We start from the raw sequence: 6173 nt of genomic DNA on the forward strand, positions 1-6173 counted from the left end.
TACCTCATCATGGCATTTACACACTGGAGGAAACTGCCATCTTCCTCTTTGGTGATATTCAAAGCATATCTCCCTCCCACTGAATAGCCTGGGAAGAGGATCACAAAATCCTGGGTAAAGCAGAGCATTTTTCTGCCTGCACAAAAAAAACTGACTTAAGAAACCAGTCAAGCAAAATGAAAACTAAACACCACAAGCACACCAGAGACTCCACCAACACACAGGTTATAGACACAGGAGAGATACAGGGTCTTATCATCCCCCCCAAAAAAAAACCCCAAATAAAAGAACTCTTCTTTTTAACCTTTTTTTCAATTTTTAAAAGTGTTTGATGTTAATTTTTTCTCATAATTTTTATTTTTGATGTGTGTGTGTGGGTTTAATCTCTTTTGACCTTTTGGTCCTTTTTTTATTGTTTTCATTTCTTTCTCTCTCTCTTTCTTTTTGTTTGACATAATTGCTGTTCTGCTCATCCCCAGATACATACCAGTGGTCAATTATTAGACCTTATCCCCCATTGTGTACATACTTAATCCTGAAATTTATTACTCGATTCAAAAAATCTTAGGCTTAATTTCTTTAATGGCAGTATTATCTCTTTATACCAGTATAATTTTCAATTAACTAATTTTAATTTTCTTTTATTTTTTAGTTTTTCATGTTTCCTTTCTATCCCTCCTCTCCTCTCAACGTATCCTTTTCTTCTCTCCATATCATTTCTTTAAAGTTACATAATTTTTAAGTGTTTCACTTCTTAGATTTAAATTTTTGTTTATCCATTTTTTCTTTATTTTTAAAAAAATCTCTCTCCAATCATTCTGTACAATGCATTTCCCTCTCAGAGATTAGGACTTGGTTAAATTCACTCTTTTTTTTCCACCAGATTTCTTTTTTTTTTTAATTTTTTTTGGGGGGGATCCAGTCGTGGGACCTGAACTCTGGGCCTGGGAGCTGTCCCTCAGCTCTTCAGCTCAAGGCTAGCACTCTACCACTTGAGCCACAGCGCCACTTCCAGCTCTTTTTGCTTATGTGGTGCTGAGGAATCAAACCCAGGGCCTCAGGCATGCAAGGCAAGCACTCTACCACTGAGCCACCTTCCCAGCCCAAATTCACTCTTCTTTTACCTCTCCACATCCCTCTAATCCTATTTTTCTCCACAATTCTCCCTAAACCTAATAATTTCTGGTGTGTCAAATCCTTTTTGCTTTTATTACCCTATTAGTCCATGGTTGTTTGATGATGAATAGATTGTATCTGATGTACTAGATTGTATCTGCAGCCATTTTGACTGTGCAACTACAGGACTCCGGTTGATGCTTGCCTTAAAATAGTGGTCTAGCACAAAATTGGTTTACTTTCATACCAAATGGGCAGAACAAGCCAGAAAACACAAAAAAATGGCAAGTCTGGGTATATGAATTCCCACTCATGATAATCAGGTGACAGAATATTAATGAATAATCCAGAAGAGAGTACCCAAAAAGCTCTACAAGCCTTACTGGTATACATGGTGAATGAATAGATTGAAAGGTTGCAAAAGACTCAGTGTGAGCGAGATAGAGAGCGAGAGGGGGCAAACCAAAGATTAATACAGGAATCTTGTGAGCATGAGGAAGCTACTCAACGATTAATACAGGAATTGCGTGAGCAGGTTAAAAACAGTCAAAGAGAAATGCAGAAATTGCATGAGAAGGCTGAGATCAGTCAAAGAGAAAGACAGGAACTGCATGATTGTGAGGAAGCTGTTCAAAGAGTAATACAGGATTTGCGAGAGAAGGATGAGAATAGAGCAAGATCAATAAAGGCATTCATGGAATCCATGAGCAGACAGCTGAATGAATTAAGGGAGACCACAAAGGGAATGCTCAATGGAGCCCAAGAAAAGTAATGGGAGTCCAAGGAAACCATAATGAATCAACTAAGTGATTTGAGAAGAAACACTGACCACCAAATTAAGGAAGTAAAGTTCATACAAGACCTAAAACAAAGCTGCAACAAAGAATTTGAAGCCAGCAAAGCCAAACAATTAGAAGGAAAAGAAATAAAAAACAAAGTAGAAAGTCTTGACAGTTGGTTAGACCATGTAGAAGATCGGATCTCGGGAACTGAAGACAGCTTAGATATTATAGAGAAAGAATGTATAACTATCCAAGACAAATCCAAGAAATATGATAGATCTATTCAACATTTGGAAAGCACCATCAGAAGGCCTAATCTGAGGGTAATGGGTGTAGAGGAACACCTAGAGACAGAAGTTAACGGTTTAGGAAATTTATTTCACAGAATCATAGCAGAGAATTTCCCAAACATGCAAAAAGATAGGCCTATTCAGATACAAGCTTTTAGAACCACCAAACCAGACTGACAAAAGATACTTAAACATGTCCTACACATAGAAAAACAACAAGAGCACAATAAAGGCCAAGAAACAGGATCCAAGGGAATTAAATTAGAACTCAACACTGAAAGCCACCAAAGAAAGTCCTGTAACACTTGGAGGCTGAACAATACACAGTTGAATCACCAGTGGGTCATGGAAGAGATTAGAAAGGAAATGCAAATGCTCATGATAGTCCACAAAAATGAACACATAAATTACCAGCACCTCTGGGACACAGGAAATGCAGTACTCAGAGGCAATTTTATACCTCTGAGTTCCTACATCAACAAATTAGAGAGATCTGAAACCAACAATTAATGAGATATCTGAACCTCATTGAAAAAGAGCAACAAAATAAACCCCAATCCAGTAGATTGAAAGAAATAATTAAAATTAAATCAGAATTAAACGAATTAGAATCCAAAAAAAAAATAGAAAGAATCATCAAAACAAAGAGTTGGTTCTTCAAAAAACTTAACAAAAATTGACAGACGTTTAGCAAATCTTATCAGAAAAAGAAGAGCACACACAGAAATAAACAAACTCAGAGATGAGAATGGAAACATCACCACAGAAACAACCAAAAATCCAGAACATTATAAGGGAATACTTCTCAAATCTTTATGCTAATAAGTTTGAGAACCTGGTAGAAATGGACCTTTTCCTAGCAAATATTGACATGCCAAAACTAAACCAAGATGAGTTAAATCGAATTAACAGGCCCATATCATGCATTGAGATAGAAGCAGCAATAAGAGAACTCCGATCTAAGGACCAATGGATTACAGTGGAATTCTACAAGGCCTTCAAAGCAGAGCTCACACCAATACCCTCCAACTCTTTAATGAAATTGAAAGAGAAAGTGCACATGGAACTCATTCTATGAACACATCCTAACCCTCATCCTAAAACCAGGCAGGGACTCATCAAAGAAAGAGAACTAGAGACTCATTTCTTTGATGAACATTGATGCAAAACTTCTCAACAAAATTTTGGCCAATCGACTTCAAGAATTCATCCAAAAAATCATACACCACGATCAAACAGGATTCATTTCAGGGATGCAAAGCTGATTCAATATATGCAAATCAATTAATATAATAATTAATATAATATATTAATATATATTATATAAGGCCCAAATAAATATAGGTCCCATGGTTTCCCTTATCTACAATAACTAGTATATTTTTTAATCAAGCAGGAATGGTCAGATAAGTTGATATTAGGCGAAAGATAAGAACTCAAATGGGTTTTTTTTCTCTTGATATTGTTTCTAGCATATTTCTAAGATGATTTCTTTGTATGTCCCTCCCCCATGGTATAACCCTTGTTTTCACTGTGTTTGATGTTGGTATAATTTGTGGAGGAGAAGGGAAAAACAAATTCTTTAAATAGGGATACAGGTGGACCCATTGCAACAATCAGATGTTCAACACGTTATGTTGGAAAACAAACTTTACATGGGTTGGTTTGGGGGTGGGGAGTTGGGAAGAGATGGTAAGGGGAAACAAAGGAGGGGCAACAATGCTTGATAAGAAATGTAATCATTTCCTTGCTCATGTAATTGTAACCCCTCTGTACATATTTTCACAATAAAAAAAATCATGAAATTTAAAGTAAAAATCCATGTCAATTTTTTGTTGTTGTTGTTGGTCGTGCAGCTTGAATTCTGGGCCTGGGCAATGTCTCTCAGCTCTTCAGCTCATTGATACCACTGTACCACTTGAGCCACAGTGCCCTTTCTACTTTTCAAGTGGGTTATTGGAGATAAGAGTCTCACAGACTTTTCTGCCCAGGCTGGCTTTGAACCACTATCCTCAATCTGAGACTCCTGAGTAGCTAGGATTACAGGCATGAGCCACCAAAGCCCAGATCCAAGTCAATTTGTAAAAAGCAAGCTTATTGAAACTTCTGGCTTTTTCCAATAAACAATCTTACTTTTTAGTATTAGTTTATAACTATGAGTTATTTTTAGATGTAACCGTGAACTTTTTAATAGAATCAAACATAATTTTTACTATTACTCAGTATCTCACAAAATCCACTGTAATTAGCTTTCCCCAAAGTAAATTATTACAGGAAGTGGCGCTGTAGCTCAAGTGGTAGAGCGCTCGCTTTGAGCTGAAGAGCTGAGGGACAGCGCCCAGGCCCAGAGTTCAAGCCCCACGACCGACAAAAAAAAAAAAAAAAAAAGTAAATTATTACATACTCCATTACTCACTATTATTACACTCTATATTACATATAGTGTGAAGTGAAAATAGTTTGGATCATTTCATATAAATTATTAGATGGTATTTTAGCATTATAAATTCACATCTGTGATTTTAAAAGAAGGAAAGAAGATTTTAGAGTTAAAATCAAATGTAAATGTGTTGTGTGTCCTAATTAAAGCAAAATTTATGAGTCCATACAGACAAATTTATTTTCTTTCCACTAAAGGCTTTGAAGTAATACTATTGGAAATAGTGAGGCAAGAGGAGGAAGAATTCAAATCATGTCAAAGAATGTGTCTGTTATTCTGCTACCCCCTCCATTAAGAAGACCTACCCGGTCCAGATATCACAAAACTTCAAGTATCTCTCTTAGAAATCTATTTGGAAAAGTTCTAAATCACTGATTATTTATGTATTTTCTGTTAAATGAAACAAAATATAGACACAAAACAACTGAAATAAAATGCACACATATGTTGAAGTCACCACAGGTGGAAAAACAACCAACAAAGTAGAACTCCCCCAGGAACAAAAACTTGTTGTGCCTGTTTGTTTTTAAGCACAAAAACCTGAAATACATGTTACCCTTGAGTAGATCCATAAAGATAACTGTGTCTCAGAAATATGGTTGTGTTAATTTGTAATTAAATTCATCTAGATGAATGTAATATAGCAAATCACGTGAATGGATCAAATTGTTTAAAACAAATGTGACTGTATGTGGAGTGAGAGCTGCACATATTAAAAGAATAAAATAACAAAAATCATGACATACTTAAAAAATTCAGAAATGCAACGAATAAGACCAATGGTATCCATATTGAGACCTAAATCCTACTGATTTAACAAGAACAAAATATGCAAATAATAGAATCTGAGCAGGGTACCTTTGTGTACATAATTGTAAACTACTCCAAATTGTAGAAGACTGAATGTAGGTTATCTAAAGGAAAACATCAACCCATGATATAAATGACATTGAAAATTTCATGAAAAGATAGAAGTAGTTTCTAGAAAATACTATTTTAATAAGTGGTGATCAAAATCTTTCTAGTACTGACAAAATTGCATACCTATTTAGTTAGATCCAAAAAAGACTCAAGTTACGCAAGCTGATTTGAAACTTTGGCAAAGTAGCAGGATACAACTATATTGTTATTATGGATGTTGACTCCGGCATGGAATTAATTTCCTCTTTGATCTGACAAATGAATATATGAAAGAACAGAACTTCAGCTAAATATCAAGACCTAACTAAACATAGAACCAGAAAAGTGATCATGCAAGCCGTATTGCAACTGGGATAAAAGGAATATCAGTCATACTGATTCTGTATTTATTGTAAATGCTGATTTTTTCATAAATTATTTCCTTTAGCTTGCATTTTTAAAACATTGGTAACTAATTTTGGATTCCTCCTTCAATTTAGTTCTGAGTATAATGTATCACTTCAGTTCCTAACCCATATCCCCAGCACTCACACACACACACAAACACACATACACACAGGAGCTTCACGATGCACCTGCTTGGTGTGTGGAGTGGAGGGGGATGGAGGAGAGTCTCCTCCAGTG

Source organism: Dipodomys merriami, unplaced genomic scaffold, assembly GCF_024711535.1.
Source record: "Dipodomys merriami isolate MVZ:Mamm:240054 unplaced genomic scaffold, mDipMer1.0.p SCAF_663, whole genome shotgun sequence".
NCBI lineage: Eukaryota > Metazoa > Chordata > Mammalia > Rodentia > Heteromyidae > Dipodomys > Dipodomys merriami.